The sequence below is a fragment of the Ranitomeya imitator genome, chromosome 3 (assembly GCF_032444005.1).
Source record: "Ranitomeya imitator isolate aRanImi1 chromosome 3, aRanImi1.pri, whole genome shotgun sequence".
In the NCBI taxonomy this organism is placed as follows: Eukaryota; Metazoa; Chordata; class Amphibia; order Anura; family Dendrobatidae; genus Ranitomeya; species Ranitomeya imitator.
In genome coordinates, this window is record NC_091284.1 from 236,658,717 (window position 1) to 236,679,460 (window position 20,744).

The following is a 20,744-nucleotide window of genomic DNA, read 5'->3' on the forward strand; positions in this document are numbered from 1 at the left end:
GACAGCAGCACCTAATCTACAAGGAATGGAAAAAAATCTGTACGGAGTACAGAGTGCAAAGATAGAAAAACATTTTCACATCTTCTATACTTACATATAGATGGCAACACTGTGATCAAGACAGTAGCACTGGGACCAAGACAGCTGCACTGAGATGGCAGCAACAGTCTAGAAGCAACAGAAAAAAAATATAAGTACAGAATGTATTGAGAGACAGACATTTTCAAAGCTTCTATCCTTACATCCAGAGTATTCTGCCTTCTTCCAATGTCCTGTGGCCGCACCAAGAGTCTTGAGAGTAATGGACTTCCTGTCTCCAGACCCCCTTTTATACAGCTGGCAATTTTCAGGTGGTTACATCATTTCCAAGGCAAAATTAGTCAGAAGTACACATGTGTATCGAACGCAAGCGAATGCATGTCCTTGCGTAACAATGCGTTCACATAGACAGTAATGCGTTTTTAACGCAATTGTCCACATGCAGACAATTGAGCAATATTTGCCGCCTCAAAAAATGCAACATGTTACGTTCTCAGGAACCCGCCGCACATCTCCAAACAACGCATGCGTATACATCCGCAAGCGAACGCATGCAAAAACATGTCACTATGTACACGTTAAAGATACTGTATGTAGGCGTGACGCATGCGGATCAATGCAGATCGTATGCTGCGCACATAGACACAAATGTGAACCCAGCCTTAGTAAGTTGCCTGATATTGGTTCATCAGTTGTGGTGAACTGTGCCACTGCAATTAAAGTACTAGATGTAGCAGAGCTGGCTGATTCCCCTGCTGACTCTTCCCCCAGTCTCTGGCTGTGTGCACTGCAGCTAGGTTAACTGTAGGAAAGGAAATATCCCTCCACCTCCCCGACGGGACTACATCCTCCTCCATGTCTGCCAGAGGACTATATTTTGAACCTGGTGAGTGATCTTGCTGCAAGGACACACTGCGGGTGGGGAGCGCAACTCCACTTAGGTGTCTGGGTCACGGGGGGCAGCATGCTGTCTGCTGAGACTCGGCTGTTAATGGAGGTCTCAGTGCCCTCCTTGCTCCGGTCTTCTGTGAAGTAAAACTCCAGCTTTCCTTGGTTCTCCTGATTTCTTTTACCTCGGGTCATCATCCCAGATGTTAGATGAGAGGGATGAGCCACAAAATGTAGAATGAAGACTGCATGCTTTGCTGAAACTAACTTTGGGTGAGAGTGAGCTTAGTACTCACACAGCCATTTTAGTCAGCTGCCAGGCCATGCCCCCCAAATTTGCTGAATTTCTTATGGCGGGAGCAAGTTTGCTTTTCCAGAGCTTTTGTGTTTCAAGTAATGTAGAAACCCCGTTTTTTTTAAGGTGCTCACTGACTGTATTAACTAGCATGACAGTTTTGTAGATCGGGTCGTTATGGAAGCAGCGCTACCAAATATGTGTACTTTTTTATGTTTTGCCGCTTTTACACAATAAAAACTATTTTTATAGAAAAAAGAATTGTTTCTGCATCTCTATATTCCAGGACCTCAGACAGGAGGTTGCTCTCTGCAGGAACTTACAAGCCACTGACCCTGGTTGACCTCACGGCCATCTGTCAGCATGGAGACCATAGGCACAATGTGATCGCTGTTGCATTGTGCTGATTGGAGCAGAGACGTAGCTGCCTCCCTCTGGTATGGCAATCAATGTCGCTGTTACTATTGACAACAGCATCTGATGGGTTAAACACCATGCTAGCACAGATTGTGGATGTTACTACAGGGTGTTAGCCAAAATATATAGCTGATGCCCACTGATGATCATGCCCGCTCTGCGAGTAAGCCGACGTGATCGCTTGTGTGAATGCGCCTCCTGCGAAGCCGTACAATTATGTTGAAATTTGTGAAGGGGTTAAAGGGTAAATGTCATTTTAATTTTTATTTAATAAATAAATAGTACCCCTGAAAATTAGAAATATTATAACTTATTTTATCAGGGAAATTTGCTTCTTTCTTGTCCAGGAATGATTATTAATATTCAAAATTCTCAAATTCTAAGGTAAAATCATCGTTAATTGAAGACAGATTTTTATTTTTTACATTACTTAGATAGGAGACGACAGTTAGTACTGATAAGATTCTATGTAGATGGGAACAGATGGAGGAGAAAGGGGAACCTTCCCTCCTCCCCTCTACATAGAAGATGGCAGCTGCTACTAATAAGATTCTATCTCAGTAATGTAAAAATCTGTCTTCACTGAACACAGATTTTACCAGAGAATTCGAGAATTGTAAACTTTCTTATTTTCATGTGTACTATTGAGTTATGAAATAAAAGCTAAAATAACAGTTAACAACTGCTTGGCCTGTATGATGTGGGATCTATGGGCTAAGGTATCTCCTTGTGGAGAGTGACATGCCAGGTCTTGCTCACCAGTTTGAGGAGACTTAAATGCCTTGCATGTTCCTCTGGTAAATTCGATATGCTAATTGTTTCTTCAAAGAGAAAGAGGACTTGAAATGAACTCTAGCGCCACCTATTGGAAGTAGCAATCCTACAAGTCAATATCAACTTTTTAACGAGCCTTGCAATATGACATTGGCCTGTATGGTATATAAGACTTTGATTCACTCACTACACTGGGCTATATAAACCAAGTTTTATATTTACCCCTTTGATATAACATGTTACAAATGGTAAACACATTGAGGCTCTGATTTCTTAAAGCTATCGGAAGGAAAAAAAATTATATACAGTTTTCAAAAGTTCTGTAAAAAGCTCATTAATAACAATGCACATTTATAAAAGTCTCTAAAGAGCTAAGTGGGAAAAATGCAATGCTTGTGTGCCACTGCCCTCCAGTGGTTATATTGAGGAACTGCTTTTCTATATTAAACATTTTTAGCACAGCAAAACAATAAAAGACAAGAAAGCATAAAAGCTTTAAATTATTAATATCCAAATAAAGTGTAGAAATGTCTAAACTGGGAATGCTGACATTGCTCTTGGCATATTTTATCCTCCCCCTTTCTATCTTCAACATCTTCCTTTCTATTGCCAAGTTATATTTATTCTGTAGCTTTGTATTAAAATTGTATTACTATGTACAACATCATAAAATAACACCGGCCTCTGAATTTTTCACTAAGTTTCACCTTCTTTTCAAAATTCTGGCCAGGACCAGAGTAAGAATGTCAAAAGTCACAAAATTTTGGAACAACTCATAGTTTCACGAAAATGTTACGACATTTCAGAGAGACGGACTACACCTCAACAAACCTGGGAAACACACATTCGCCAGAAGACTCGCTACACTCATCAGGAGGGCGTTAAACTAGAAGAAGAGGGGACGGGAAGAAAAACATTAGACTTGAACAAAGAAGATCCAGGAAAACATACTCAGAAGGGAGGTAAGAACATTTCTAAAACAATCCACAGCGAGGAGATTGGAACAAAACAAAATCCTCTAAACTGCATGCCCGCAAACGCCAGAAGCCTGACAAACAAGATGGAAGAACTAGAAGCAGAAATATCTACAGGTAACTTTGACATAGTGGGAATAACCGAGACATGGTTAGATGAAAGCTATGACTGGGCAGTTAACTTACAGGGTTACAGTCTGTTTAGAAAGGATCGTAAAAATCGGAGAGGAGGAGGGGTTTGTCTCTATGTAAAGTCTTGTCTAAAGTCCACTTTAAGGGAGGATATTAGCGAAGGAAATGAGGATGTCGAGTCCATATGGGTCGAAATTCATGGAGGGAAAAATGGTAACAAAATTCTCATTGGGGTCTGTTACAAACCCCCAAATATAACAGAAACCATGGAAAGTCTACTTCTAAAGCAGATAGATGAAGCTGCAACCCATAATGAGGTCCTGGTTATGGGGGACTTTAACTACCCGGATATTAACTGGGAAACAGAAACCTGTGAAACCCATAAAGGCAACAGGTTTCTGCTAATAACCAAGAAAAATTATCTTTCACAATTGGTGCAGAATCCAACCAGAGGAGCAGCACTTTTAGACCTAATACTATCTAATAGACCTGACAGAATAACAAATCTGCAGGTGGTCGGGCATCTAGGAAATAGCGACCACAATATTGTACAGTTTCACCTGTCTTTCACTAGGGGGACTTGTCAGGGAGTCACAAAAACACTGAACTTTAGGAAGGCAAAGTTTGACCAGCTTAGAGATGCCCTTAATCTGGTAGACTGGGACAATATCCTCAGAAATAAGAATACAGATAATAAATGGGAAATGTTTAAGTACATCCTAAATAGGCAGTGTAAGCGGTTTATACCTTGTGGGAATAAAAGGACTAGAAATAGGAAAAACCCAATGTGGCTAAACAAAGAAGTAAGACAGGCAATTAACAGTAAAAAGAAAGCATTTGCACTACTAAAGCAGGATGGCACCATTGAAGCTCTAAAAAACTATAGGGAGAAAAATACTTTATCTAAAAAACTAATTAAAGCTGCCAAAAAGGAAACAGAGAAGCACATTGCTAAGGAGAGTAAAACTAATCCCAAACTGTTCTTCAACTATATCAATAGTAAAAGAATAAAAACTGAAAATGTAGGCCCCTTAAAAAATAGTGAGGAAAGAATGGTTGTAGATGACGAGGAAAAAGCTAACATATTAAACACCTTCTTCTCCACGGTATTCACGGTGGAAAATGAAATGCTAGGTGAAATCCCAAGAAACAATGAAAACCCTATATTAAGGGTCACCAATCTAACCCAAGAAGAGGTGCGAAACCGGCTAAATAAGATTAAAATAGATAAATCTCCGGGTCCGGATGGCATACACCCACGAGTACTAAGAGAACTAAGTAATGTAATAGATAAACCATTATTTCTTATTTTTAGTGACTCTATAGCGACAGGGTCTGTTCCGCAGGACTGGCGCATAGCAAATGTGGTGCCAATATTCAAAAAGGGCTCTAAAAGTGAACCTGGAAATTATAGGCCAGTAAGTCTAACCTCTATTGTTGGTAAAATATTTGAAGGGTTTCTGAGGGATGTTATTCTGGATTATCTCAATGAGAATAAATATTTAACTCCATATCAGCATGGGTTTATGAGAAATCGCTCCTGTCAAACCAATCTAATCAGTTTTTATGAAGAGGTAAGCTATAGGCTGGACCACGGTGAGTCATTGGACGTGGTATATCTCGATTTTTCCAAAGCGTTTGATACCGTGCCGCACAAGAGGTTGGTACACAAAATGAGAATGCTTGGTCTGGGGAAAAAATGTGTGTAAATGGGTTAGTAACTGGCTTAGTGATAGAAAGCAGAGGGTGGTTATAAATGGTATAGTCTCTAACTGGGTCGCTGTGACCAGTGGGGTACCGCAGGGGCGGTATTGGGACCTGTTCTCTTCAACATATTCATTAATGATCTGGTAGAAGGTTTACACAGTAAAATATCGATATTTGCAGATGATACAAAACTATGTAAAGCAGTTGATACAAGAGAAGATAGTATTCTGCTACAGATGGATCTGGATAAGTTGGAAACTTGGGCTGAAAGGTGGCAGATGAGGTTTAACAATGATAAATGTAAGGTTATACACATGGGAAGAAGGAATCAATATCACCATTACACCCTGAACGGGAAACCACTGGGTAAATCTGACAGGGAGAAGGACTTGGGGATCCTAGTTAATGATAAACTTACCTGGAGCAGCCAGTGCCAGGCAGCAGCTGCCAAGGCAAACAGGATCATGGGGTGCATTAAAAGAGGTCTGGATACACATGATGAGAGCATTATACTGCCTCTGTACAAATCCCTAGTTAGACCGCACATGGAGTACTGTGTCCAGTTTTGGGCACCGGTGCTCTGGAAGGATATAATGGAACTAGAGAGAGTACAAAGGAGGGCAACAAAATTAATAAAGGGGATGGGAGAACTACAATACCCAGATAGATTAGCGAAATTACCGGTAGGATTATTTAGTCTAGAAAAAAGACGACTGAGGGGCAATCTAATAACCATGTATAAGTATATAAGGGGACAATACAAATATCTAGCTGAGGATCTGTTTATACCAAGGAAGGTGACGGGCACAAGGGGGCATTCTTTGCGTCTGGAGGAGAGAAGGTTTTTCCACCAACATAGAAGAGGATTCTTTACTGTTAGGGCAGTGAGAATCTGGAATTGCTTGCCTGAGGAGGTGGTGATGGCGAACTCAGTCGAGGGGTTCAAGAGAGGCCTGGATGTCTTCCTGGAGCAGAACAATATTGTATCATACAATTATTAGGTTCTGTAGAAGGACGTAGATCTGGGGATTTATTATGATGGAATATAGGCTGAACTGGATGGACAAATGTCTTTTTTCGGCCTTACTAACTATGTTACTATGTTACTATGTTCAGTTTTACACCAGAAATTTGGGCGGAAACTGGGTGAGGCACAAGAATGTGCATTATTGTTTTATAGGAACCTATGAATGATGAAACCAGTAAGCAGTGTGTGCAGAGCTGGAAAGGTAATCAGTCAAAGAAGTCTATGCATTCAATTCCACTTAGACTAGTCATGGATATAAGAAGTTGGTATGCAGTGTAAGCGTTTTTTGTTTTTTTTGCTATTTTCTATATCTGCAATTAATGGCTATAATCATCTTTAGGAAATTTCAATCAAATTTGAAATACTACTGTTTTCCATAAGGCAGTTACAATAGAAGCACATTTTATAACTCTAGAATGATACATGTAAACATAACCTCAACACTAAAGCCACTTCGTGCTTTTATAATTTTTCTATCTTTAATAATAACTACAAGACAGGGCCAGGGCAAAGTATTTTGGTGCCCTAAGCAGATGAAGCCAATGGCGCCCCCAACCCCAAAGCAAAGAAATGGCTCAGGGACTGAGGTAACATGACCCCTAATGCACATCCCCCCTTCCCCTACGATGGGTTACGTAGTGAATTCTGATGACCACTTGCACTAGAATTGTTACCTTTTTCAGGAAAAAAGTAATCAAAAGTAAAAAAGTGGGGTATTTTAGGGAAATTACTTAACAAGGAGTGCAATTTCAAAATTAGATACAGAATCAATCATTTTTTGCTGACCATTTACACAACATAAGGGAAAAAATAGCAGTACTTATCCCTGACGTCCTATACTTTAAATGTAAAACCCAAGGATAGTTATGTAACTAACTAGATGGTAGCCCTATTCTAACACATCGGGTATTCTAGAATATGTATGTAGTTTATTTATGAAGATTTTAGAATAATACATTGAATACACAGGATTCGGCCGGCTGCGATCAATTAGTGAAGCGTGGTTCAAATCCCGCACCAATTCGTGGCCGGACTGCACCAGTCGCTGATTGTTCGCGGCCGGCCACGTAGTATATAGCACAGCCACGTAGTATATAACAGCCCACATAGTATATTGCACAGCCACGTAGTATATTGCACAGCCACGTAGTATATAGCACAGCCACGTAGTATATAGCACAGCCCACGGAGTGTATAACATTCCACATAGCATGTAACACAGCCACGTAGTATATAACAGTCCACGCACGCAGTATATAACACAGGCCACGTAGTGTATAACATAGGCCATGTAGTATATAACACAGGCCACGTAGTGTATAACACAGGCCACGTAATGTATAACACAGCCCACGTAGTGTATAACACAGCCCACGTAGTGTATAGCACAGCCCACGTAGTATATGGCACAGCCCATGTAGTATATTGCACAGCCCATGTAGTATATTGCACAGCCCACCTAGTACATTGCACATCCCACGTAGTACATTGCACAGCCCACGTAGTACATTGCACAGCCCACGTAGTACATTGCACAGCCCACGTAGTATATTGCACAGCCCACATAGTATATTGCACAGCCCACGCAGTATATTGCACAACCCACGCAGTATATTGCACAACCCACGCAGTACTGTATATTGCACAGCCCACGCAGTACATTGCACAGCCCACGCAGTATATTGCACTGCCTACGTAGTATATTGCACAGCCCATGTAGTATATTGCACAGCCCACGCAGTATATTAAGGATAGCACAGCCCACGTAGTAGCACAGCCCACGTAGTGTATAGCACAGCGCACGTAGTGTAAAGCACAGCCCACGTAGTGTATAGCACAGCCCACATAGTGTATAACACAGCCCACATAGTGTATAGCACAGCCCACGTAGTATATAACACAGCCCACGTAGTATATTGTACAGCCCACGTAGTATATAACACAGCCCACGTAGTATATTGCACAGCCCATGCAGTATATTGCACAGCCCATGTAGTATATAGCAATGTGGGCATCATATCCCTGTTAAAAAAGAATTAAAATAAAAAATAGTTATATACTTACCTTCCGTTGGCCCCCGGATCGAAGTGGTTACCGACGCTCGTCGCGCGCTCCGGCCTGAAGAGTGCATTGCAGTCTCGCGAGATGATGACGTAGCGGTCTCGCGAGACCGCCACGCCATCATCTCGCGAGATCGCAATGCATGGACCGTTCACCGGAGCGTCGTGAGGAGCGGGAAAGGCCAGTTCTGGATCCGAGGGGCCGACAGACCGTGAGTATATAACGATTTTTTATTTTTGATATTATTTTTAACATTAGATCTTTTTACTGTTGATGCTGCATAGGCAGCATGAATAGTAAAAAGTTGGTCACACAGGGTTAATAGCTGCGTTACGGGAGTGCGTTACACCGCGCTCCGGTAACGCTGGCATTAACCCTGTGTGAGGGCTGACTGGAGGGGAGTATGGAGTGGGCACTGACTGCAGGGAGGAAAGAGCAGCCATTTTGCTGCCGGACTGTGCTGATTGGTCGTGGCAATGGTCGTGGGCGTTTTGCCACGACCAATCAGCCACTTGGATTTCCATGACAGACAGAGGCCGCGACCAATGAATATCCATGACAAACAGACAGAAGGACAGACAGAAAGACGGAAGTGACCCTTAGACAATTATATAGTAGATAATGCAATTAAGGTGTCCAACATTTGGCAAATACTCTCATGGAAATTAAACAGACCTCCATTATAAATAAAGGGATATGTCTGATGCAAAAAATACAGTTTGCACAAAACTGAGATGATTTTTCTATTCCGATTCTGGACACATAGTCAAGTAGTGGTGGTAGTTCTGGTGCTGTGTTCATGTAGTGATGATAATTCTGGTTATATATTCATCATTAGAACCATATTAGTACATGAATATGGAGCCAAAATCATCATCACTACATAACTATAGCACCAGAGCCATTAATAGTACATGAATATGGGACCAGAAGCATCGTCAGTAAATAAATACATCACCAGAATCACCATCAGTACATGAATACATCAACAGACCCACCATCAGTACTTGATTACGTCACTAGAACCTCCATCAGTACATGAATACGTCACCAAAACCACCATAAGTACTTGAATACAGGAACCAAGCTTAGTATAATGGTCAAGTGTAATATCAAGTCAGCCCAATAAACAATTGTATTGGATGAACCTACAACTCTACAACTCCCAGTATGTCCTTAATAATGGTAAGGAGATACTGGGAATTGTTATTAACAGCCATTTTCAGACTGAAGACTATACTGATGAGAATTAATCAGTATCACAAATAAACATTTACATCCAGGTAACTTATGGATTACATCTTCTCTGGAGTCATCACTTTCTGAAAAAACACCATAAGAGGAAAAAACCTCCACTATTCATGACAAAAAAAACAGTACACAGGCAAAGATGCTTACCTGTTCAAGGCCTCCAAACAATTACACTAACCAAAGTGCAGCGGACCCAAGTTAAGATGGTGGATGACAGATGCTCAGGTGCAATAATACCGATAATGCAGCCAGGCTACAGTGTTTTTTTGTTAGAGTAGGACTGGCAATACGTAAGGACCCTTGGCGTTGGTTGGCCATAATACCAACCAATACCTTACATTACATCCACCATCTTAACTTGGGTCCGCTGCACTTTGGTTAGTATAATTGTTTGGAGGTCTTGGACAGGTAATAATAATAATAATAATAATAATCTTTGTTTTTATATAGCGCTAACATATTCCGCAGCGCTTTACAGTTTGCACACATTATCATCGCTGTCCCTGATGGGGCTCACAATCTAAATTCTCTATCAGTATGTCTTTAGAATGTGGGAGGAAACCGGAGTACCCAGAGGAAACCCACGCAAACACGGATAGAAGATACAAACTCTTTGCAGATGTTGTCCTAGGTGGGATTAGAACCCAGGACTCCAGCGCTGCAAGGCTGCTGTGCTAACCACTGCGCCACCGTCTTTGCCTGTGTTCTGCTTTTTTTGTCATCACTTTCTGTTCATCTCCATCTTGTCTAGATACCATGATGACTTTTCACATCTACAGCTAGTCTCTGTAGACCTTTTCTCTGGTCTTCTCCAGTCTTTTGCAGCACATCCCAACACAGTATCCTTAAAAATAACAGTGTCATGATCCAGTCTGGGGTTTGAATCCTGTCTGCCCTTTAACCAGACTGATCATATCAAGTGTTAACTTTGCTCTGCCTCATTTTGGGTTCAGGTTTGCTATTTAGCTCCACAGCATCCTGCAGCCAGTGTCTGTTATATTTTCTGCCTACGGCGTGTGTATCTGACTCTGGTAGGTCCCTGATTGTTCCTGCTGCGCTTTCTGACCTTGCCCGCGTCTATTCCTCCTACCCTGCCCATCCTGTCTTAGTGCTTCCTGATTGCTGTTGGATTCCCCAGGGTTTACTCAGCTTTGACTCTAAGGCTAGGGTCACATTGCGTTAGGGCAGTCCGTTTAGCGCATAGCGCTACGGACTGCGCTAACACACTGTCCCAAAAGGGATCGCGCTAGCCGATCCCGTTAGTGCAGATACCCGATCTGCGCTAGCGAGGAACGGACTGCGAACGCTGCAAGCAGCGTTCGCGGTCCGTCACTCAAATGACGGCACATCGCTAGCGCATGCCCAATGTAGGCGTGTGCTAGCGATGCGTTCGCCATTACAGGCAATGGCGGCGTTAACGGACTACGTTACACCGCGTTATGCCGCGGTGTAACGTAGTCCATTAAATGCGGTCACATAACGCAATGTGACCCTAGCCTAACTTGACTCTGCTTCTGGTTCCTGGTACTTCTGTCTTTTGTCTGGTATTGACCCTTTGGCTCTCCACTGACTCTGGGCTTGTTTTTTCCCTTTGCACTGCGTGACTGTCTAGGTTTTGACTCAGCTAGTTTGACTATTCTGCTGCCACCTGGTGGTAGCTTTGCTTCAGCACTACAGGTCTGCTCTTGCAGACTTGTTACTATCCTTCCACTCAATCTCCATCTAGTGGGAGTTGCAGGTACCTGCATAGCAGAAGCGTGACAAACAGTGTCATTAAAATGCCCTCTGCAAAAAAATATCTTTTCATATTATAACCTATTACTATTATAAGTAATCATCCTATGGTACATGACCTCCAAATTGTATACCATTATCAGCTATAACTGCTACAGCATCTGCCCTTATAATAATAATAATAATTGCATTTATATAGCGCCAACATATTCCGCAGCGCTTTACAAATTATAGAGGGGACTTTTACAGACAATAGACATTACAGCATAACAGAAATCACAGTTTATAATAGATACCAAGATGAATGAGAGCCCTGCTCGCAAGCTTACAAACTATGAGGAAAAGGGGAGACACGAGAGGTGGATGGTAACAATTGCTTTAGTTAGTCGGACCAGCCATAGTGTAAGGCTCAGGTGTTCATGTTGCATGAACCAGTTAACTGCCTAAGTATCATACCTATATCGAACAAGAGGGAGCTAAAGATTCATAATGACACAGGGCCAACCACAGAAATAATAAAAAGTACCAAATTTTATTATGTTGTTCACATACACGTTACATACAAAAAACAATAACACGCAGTGGCCCAATCTAAATACCAAAATACACAGTACGAGTGTCTGTAAGGGGATAAAAGAGCAAACAATAGTATGCACGATGGCTGCAAGGAATCGCCACTAGAGAATGGGTCAGAGGTGAGATGGAAAAATGCTAGCAAAAAGGCCCTGTACACATAACAATAGAACGTATGGCCAGTGTATACCCAAACAAATATAAAGGTCTAATTTAGAGCCTAGATCTTAGTCACCGCATATGGCCACACATGGGTAAGTGGAGCAGTATACGTCCTATCCTAAAAAAAGTGCTTGTGCCAAAGTGCAATGTGCATAGGACAGCAGTGGTTAGAGACGGAACTTACCCATGGCAAAAGACGATGGCGCATACACCGTGCATACAGGGTGCCCCGACGCGCGTTTCGCGTTGCGGGCTTCTTCGGGGGGCAGTGTGGATATACCTGAACATGTATTCCCTTTATAGGGCTCAATAAGTGCGCACACCTGGCAGCGCACAGACGCCCAAAGGTAACTAAGCAACGATGGGTACAGGGCCTTTTTGCTAGCATTTTTCCATCTCACCTCTGACCCATTCTCTAGTGGCGATTCCTTGCAGCCATCGTGCATACTATTGTTTGCTCTTTTATCCCCTTGTTCGATATAGGTATGATGCTCTCATTAGGAGCGACTCTTTTTGCGTAATGCAAATTTAGATGTTATGAATATCCGTAATGTCAGTTTTTGTTAATTAACTGCCTAAGTATGTAGCAGTATAGACACAGAGGGCTAATAACTGCATAAAGTGTATGAGAACATGATGCGAGGAACCCAATTATGTTTTTTGGTTTTTTGTTTTTTTTTAATGGGCCACACAGGGATAGTTATGAACCGTAGCATGTACTATGGATGTCCCCTCTCTAATTTTCCATTACACTTTCTATATCTAGACAGTCAGACTGTAAAGGGAATGAGTAAACAAAATCCACGCTGCCGACACCGCTTGTATCTGTGTATATATGGTTTTTCCAGAAGAAGAAGTTATATACTTCGAAAGCATTGAAATAAAACACCACCTTACTGTACCATATTTGGATATACGTCTCAATTCTGTCGGCAGCTCAGAATTTGTCCACTAACTTCCTTTACAGTTTGATGTCTGATGGTCGCTTGCTAACCCGTGGATCTGCTGCAGCTGATTTTCTACATTATATGCATTTTTAACGGATTGAACAGGTGAGTTTAATCTGAGTACAAAACTTATTTTATTTCTCGGATAAGACCCTATTTGTGCTGATCTCTCCTAACGTTTCTTGGTTATATTTATATAGTTTGATCATCAATACATATTATGGTCACCACTACAGCCCCCTATATATTGTATGATGTCCACCACAGACCCCATAAATAGTATGATGTCCAAAACAGCCTCCATGTATACTAAAATGGCTCCCATAGCACCCCATACAGTATTATGGCCCACAAACTGCACCCCGAGTAGTAAAATTGTATGTTATAAACCACAGTCCCCTATCCAGTATGGTCACCACAGCCCCTCATATATTTTGCTGTCTCCCCTTCACAGCCCCTCATTTCATGCCCCCTGCACAGCCCCTCATTGTATGCCCTGCTGCACAACCTCTCAGTTTATGCGCCCTGCACAGCCCCTCTTTTTATTCCCATCACAGCCCCTCATTCTATACCCCCTGCACAGCCCCTTAATTTTTTTCCCCCATCAGCACAGCCATGCTGTTTATTCCCTCCTTTGCACAGCCACTCAGTTTATTCCCCTCGTCTGCACAGCCCCTCAGTTTTCCCCCATCTGCATAGCCCTTATGTTTATCCCCCTCTGCACAGCCCCTCAGCTTATTCCAACATCGCTGCCTTATTGAAAGTACAGCTACTGGGAGAAAATGAACTTATTTCCGGCCATGAGCCGCCTCTGGCATATTGGATACACAAAAAAGGCTACAGTCACCGCTTTCAGCAGTACTTATTGTACTGTGAGCAGCTGCTATAAATATGCCACGGCAATTTGATTGATAGGTCACTTTGATTGACAGCCATCAATGCAAAGTGTTGTGGCATGCTTAGACCGGCGTCACACACAGCGTAAAACAATACGGTCCGTATATTACGGCCGTAATACGCTGAAAAGTCCCGAAAAAAGTGGTCCGTAGCTCCTCCGTAGGCAGGGTGTGTCAGCGTTTTTTGCGCATGGCATCCTCCGTATGTAATCCGTATGGCATCCGTACTGCGTGGTTTTCTCGCAGGCTAGCAAAACCAACATACCGCTATAGAAGTGATCCATGTGTCCCAAAAAGAAAAGAAAATATATATATACTGTCTATATATATATATATATATATATATATATGTCAGTAGACACATATATTAGAGAGAAAAGCCGGTAATTCAGTGCGGTGTACAGTAAAATCACACTGACAGCTTACAGTAGAATAGGTAGAATAAATGTGTACACATAGAATAGGTATATATATATATATATATATATATATATGTCAGTGAGACACATATATGTATATATATTAATATTTATTCCAGCGCTAGACAGCTTGAAAGCCGGTAATTCAATTACCGGCTTTTTCCTTCTCCTTCCTAAAACCCGACATGATTTGAGACATGGTTTACATACAGTAAACCATGTCTTCTCTCCATTTTTTTTGCAGATTCCACACTACTAATGTCAGTAGTGTGTATCTGCAAAATTTGGCCGTTCTAGCTCTTAAAATAAAGGGTTAAATGGCGGAAAAAATTGGCGTGGGCTCCCGCGCAATTTTCTCCGCCAGAGTAGTAAAGCCAGTGACTGAGGGCAGATATTAATAGCCTGGAGAGGGTCCACGGTTATTGGCCCCCCCCCTGGCTAAAAATATCTGCCCCCAGCCACCCCAGAAAAGGCACATCTGGAAGATGCGCCTATTCTGGCACTTGGCCACTCTCTTCCCATTCCCGTGTAGCGGTGGGATATGGGGTAATGAAGGGTTAATGCCACCTTGCTATTGTAAGGTGACATTAAGCCTAATTAATAATGGAGAGGCGTCAATTATGACACCTATCCATTATTAATCCAATACTAGTAAAGGGTTAAATAAAACACAAACACATTTTTTAAAATTATTTTAATGAAATAAAAACAATGGTTGTTGCAGTATTTTATTCAACGCCCAATCCAGTCACTGAAGACCCTCGTTCTGTGAGTAAAAAAACATAATAAACCAACAATATACTTACCCTCCGCAGATCTGTAACGTCCAACGATGTAAATCCTTCTGAAGGGGTTAAAACATTTTGCAGCAAGGAGCTGTGCTAATGCAGGCTGCTCCTCGCTGCAAAACCCCAGGGAATGAGGCTAAAAATAGATCAATGATCTATATTTAGCTTCATTTGCGGTGAGGCGCCCTCTGCTGGCTGTTCATAGATCGTGGGAAATTACCTAGAAAGCCAGGGAGCCAGGGAGCTTTCTAGGTAATTTCCCTGGCGGTCCTAAGGTGTCTCCTAGGCGGTTGCATTTTGCCACACCCCAGAATGGGAGTAGGTCGATTTCTGAGCCTGCTGTCAAACTGAGAGTCGCCTCAGAGAAGGTGTAACACGCGAGCTCCCAGCAACCAATTGTACTGGCATCTATCAGACGCGAGTACAATTGATGCCCTGACCACAGGCACTTTCGGGCCAGGACAATGTCAGCAGCATGATCAGGTCATCTGGTCATGCTGCTGATGTCCCTCTGCTGCACCTCATAGACTTGGTGAACGTTGGTCTCATAGGTGCTCCCCTAGAACTGAAGAAACAAAAGATTTTTGTGAGCGGAACTATTGCTGTCCGCTCATCCCCATCACGTGACCCCCAGCATCAAGTGGGCTTGCTCGCCCTGCTAATAAAAGCAGTGCAGGAGAGAGCGCACTTGATGCTTGGCTGTGACATGTGGTGAAACTCCGCATACAGCCCAGTCACTCAGGGAGACTGTGTCCCACCTCGATGATGCAGGGTCAACTTCCATTTCCGGCAGTTGATGTGACCTCACCAGACATCAGAGGTGGCAGTGGAGCGCCCCCAGACACAGGGCCACGCGTTCTCGGTACCGGGCCCCTCTGGTTCGGTTCTGAGGCTGTCACGGTGGCTAGACCCGGCCCGTGACCCTGCTAAGGGGCGTCCAATGAAGGTGATGCAGTCTGTCAGGGGTTCGTGACGCCACCTGTGGTGTTCGGTCAGGGTGACCGACGCTGCTGTGGGGTCCGCTGGGGTGATGGAATGGCAGCTAGATGGTATACCTTCCCACAGGTGAAGTATGTCCCCAGGGCTTCCCAGTAAGGTGGATGGTGATGGTGTGAGGTGCATGCAATAACGAGGACACAAGGTTGCAGTCTCTTTACCTCTTTACTGAAGACTTCAGGATCCTCAATCCAGAGCACGTTTAACAGGGCTATCAGAGACCGGCCGGTCTGATGGGCACTTCCAGAGTTTCCCTCGCAGATGGAAATCGTTGCCCACCGCTAGTGCCTGTGTGTTGTAGTCCTACCCTGCTGAGCATTCGGAATAGTCCTCACAACTGCTGTTCTCGTTCGTTTGTTCTCTACAGCTCACTCTCTCTTTAGTTCCAGATGTTACTAGTTTCTCATCCCCCAGATATGTTATGGCTAGGACGCATCCGTATGACGGGAAGGCCTGGAGGTCTTCCGGGACCCTAGAGACGCCCCTCTCCCACTGTTGCCCCCTATGTCTTCATAGGAAATTTAAGGTAGACAGCCAACCTATAATTAACTGTCCTGCGGAGTTCGAAGTAAGGCCTAGAGTCAGTTACTCCCGCGGTGTTCCGGCCACCGGCTACACGCCTCAGTAGGATGTTGCCTCGGTCTCACGGCACGACTCCTACTGGTACTCCTTTTTGCTTGATCTCGTTTACACTGTTCCACAATATCCTTCCTTTCATGTCTCTTTCTTGGGATACCGCCGCAAGGTAGTGCAGGCGCGGTTCCGTTACGTTCTGCTCTGTTCGCTAGGCACCTGCCAGGTTCCCACGCCTGACAGGGACCCCCCTGTGTCTTCTCACTGCAACACCCCCTGCCACGGGATGTTGCCTGAATCCAACCCAGTCAGCTTCTGACTAACTTTCTATCCAACCCCTAGTTTTACCAGTGTGAGGAGGGGCCCAATAAATAAAGCCTTTTGCTCCCCCTAGTGGCCGGAGTGTGAAGTGTAATGTGTGCTGGTGATACCTGGTCAGGAGAATTCCTTCAGTGCCATCAGACATACCATCACTCCCCTTAGTGGCAGAGTGTCATACTGCAACGACCAGGTCTCTGGGGCGCTGCAGCAGCAGCCGAGGGGCACGTGATGGGGATAAGTGGACAACGATAGCGCCACTCACAGACACAATTTGAAAACTCAAGGTATGAGAAAGCTTTATTTCCAAGGTTTAAATCGATCTGCCCACTACACATTGTAGTGGACAACCTCTTTAATGGATTATCAGCGGAAAGGTGAGCAAGACTTTGCTTTTTTATTTTATTTTTGCTGATTAAATGGGTAAAAGAGGGCTGGAGAGGTTTTATTTCAAATAAAGGACTTTGTGTCTTTATTCCATTTGACTATGGGATTAGTAATGGGGGTGTCTTATAGACTCCTCTCCATTACTAACCCCTGAGCTTGTTGTATGATGCTATAAAACTGCTGACATCAGTCCGCAGCTGTCGGCTTAGCATTTGTTGGTTAGTAAATATAGGGAGGACCCTAAGTAATTTTTTTTGGCGGGGGTCTTACCTATATTAACCTGTAAAGGCTACGCAGACATCTGTGAGCTGATAGTAATATCCTGGGAACCTTTATGGCTATTGGCCCCATCCCAGAATCTAAACATCAGCCCACAGCCATCAGATTTCCCTCAGCTGGTTATGAAAATTAAGGGGAACCGCATGACCTTTTTTTTAATTTAATAATTTATTTAAAGTACAGAAAAAATCATGTAAAGCACTGATTAGAAATTACACTGACATATTTCTATCTATCATCTATCATGTTCCTCATCCCTATCTATCTCTGTCTTTGAACATCTTCATTATTATTATTATTATTATTATTTATTTATGTAGCACCATTAATTCCGTGGTGCTGTACATGAGAAAGGGGTTACATACAGGGTTATAGATATCGTTTACAGTAAAAAAGTTTACAGTGACAGACTGGTACAGAGGGGAGAGGACCCTGTCCTTGCGGACTTACATTCAATGGGATAGTGGGGAAGAGACAGAAGGTAGGGGTGAGGCAGCGGCGGCTCTGGCAGCGGTGGGGCGGCGGCTCTGGCGGCGGTGAGACGGCGGTGAGGAGGCGGCGGCTCTGGCAGCGGTGGCTTGGTTATTGTAGACTGTAGGTTTTCCTGAAGAGATGGGTTTTCAGGTTCCGTCTGAAGGATCCGAGGGTGGTGGATAATCGGACGTATTGAGGCATGGAATTCCAGAGGATGGGGGATATTCGGGAGAAATCTTGGAGGCGGTTGTGTGAGGAACGAATAACTGTGTCTGCAAGTGTGGAGGAGAGTAGGAGGTCTTGGGAGGATCAAAGATTAAGTGAGGGAAGATATTGGGAGATTAGTCCAGAGATATAGGAAGGGGACAGGTTGTGAATGGCTTTGTAGATCAGTGTTAGTAGTTTGAACTGGATTCGTTGGGGAATTGGGAGACAGTGGAGGGATTTGCAGAGGGGAGAAGCAGGGGAGTAGCAAGGAGAGAGGTGGATTAGCCGGGCCGCAGAGTTGAGAACAGACTGAAGTTGTGCAAGAGAGTTAGCTGGGAGGCCACAGAGGAGGGTGTTGCAGTAATTGAGGTGGGAGATGATGATTGCATGCACAAGAGTTTTGGTAGATTGTGGGCTGAGGAAGGAACGGATTCTGGCAATGTTTTTGAGTTGGAGGCGACAGGAGGTGGAAAGAGCTTGGACGTGAGGTTTGAAGGACAGGGCAAGAGGCAAGAGTTACCCCGAGGCAGAGGATTTCAGGTGCGGGAGAGAGCGTGATGCTGTTTACCATAATAGATAGATCAGGTAGGGGGGATACGTGAGGTGGGGGAAAGATGATGAATTCGGTTTTGTCTACATTGAGTTTAAGGAAGCGAGAGGTGAAGAAAGAGGATATGGCTGACAGACACTTCGGGATTCTGGACAGCAGGGAGGTGACATCTGGGCCAGAGAGGTAGATCTGAGTGTCGTCTGCATACAGGGAGTACTGGAAGCCATGGGACTTTATGAGTTGTCCTAGGCCAAGGGTATAGATGGAAAAAAGTAGGTGCCCTAGGACAGAGCCTTGAGGGACTCCAACAGAGAGAGCGCGGGATGAGGAGGTAGTGTGGGAGTGGGAAACGCTAAATGTGCGGTTGGATAGGTATGAGGCAATCCAGGATAGGGCAAGGTCTTTGATGCCAAGGGAAGAGAGAATCTGTAGCAGTAGGCAGTGATCGACTGTGTCGAAAGCAGAAGACAGGTCAAGAAGGAGGAGGATGGAGAACTGTCTGTTAGCTTTGGCTGTGACTAAGTCATTAGTAATTTTTGTCAGGGCAGTTTCGGTGGAGTGGTGGGGGCGGAAGCCAGAATGGAGGTTGTCAAGAAGAGAGTTAGATGAGAGGTGGGAGGAAAGTTGAGGATGGACATGCTGTTCAAGGAGTTTTGAAGCAAACGGGAACAGTGATATGGGGCGATAGCTGGGCATAGCAGTTGGGTCAAGGTTAGTTTTTTTGAGGATGGGTGTGATGGTGGCATGTTTGAAAGCAGAGGGGAAGGTACCGGAAGAGAGCGATAGGTTGAAGAGATGGGCTAGAGCTGGAATGAGCGTGTTAGTGAGGCTGGGGAGCAGGTGGGAAGGGATGGGGTCAAGTGCACAGGTGGTGAGGTGTGATTTGGAAAAGAGGCGAGTAAGCTCTTCTTCGGTGATGTTGGAGAGGGAGGTTATTAGGGAAGGGCAGAGGTCTGGTATATGGAGTGGTTGGGGTGGTGGACAAGTAAAGGTTTGCCTTGTTTAGTCGATCTTGTTTTTGAAGTAGGTGGCAAAGTCCTCGGAAGAGATGAAGGGAGTTGGAGGTGGCAGTGGTGGGCGGAGGAGAGAGTTGAATGTGCTGAACGGTTGTTTTGGGTTGTAGGATAGTGAAGATACAAGGTTAGTGAAATAGGTCTGTTTAGCAGAGGTGAGGACTGATTTGAAGTCAAGTGTAGCTTGTTTGAAAGCAGTGAAGTTGTCTGGCAGGCGTGTTTTCTTCCAACGCCGCTCCGTGACTCTGGATGCTTGTCGAAGTTTTTTTGTGAGATTGTTATGCCAGGGTTGCCTATTGGTTCATCGCACTCTGCCATGCATGAGAGGGGTGACTGAGTCTATGGCTGATGTGAGAGTGGAGTTATAGAAAGCGGTGGCGCTGATCGTGTCGTGGAGTGAAGATGTGGAGGACAGGGGTAGGAGAGAACCTGAGAGTCTGTGAATGTCTAGGATTGCGAGGTTTCTGCGAGGATGTGGTAATGGCTGGACCTGGGGGGCAGGTGAGGAGGACAAGGATGAGAAGGTGAGTAGATGGTGGTCAGATAGGGGGAAGGGAGAGGTTGCGAGATTAGATAAGGAACAGAGGCGGGTGAAGATTAGGTCTAGTGTATGTCCGTCTGTGTGGGTAGCTGTGGAGGACCACTGGGTGAGTCCAAAGGATGAAGTAAGGGCCAGTAGTTTGGAGGCTGCTGGCTGGTGGGTGTCAGTAGGGATATTAAAGTAGCCCATGATGATGGTGGGGATGTCGGCAGAGAGAAAGTGAAGGAGCCAGGTGGAGAATTGGTCGAAGAAGGTAGTGGCTGAGCCAGGTGGTCGGTATATGACAGCCATTTGGAGATTGGATGGAGCGTAAATACGGACA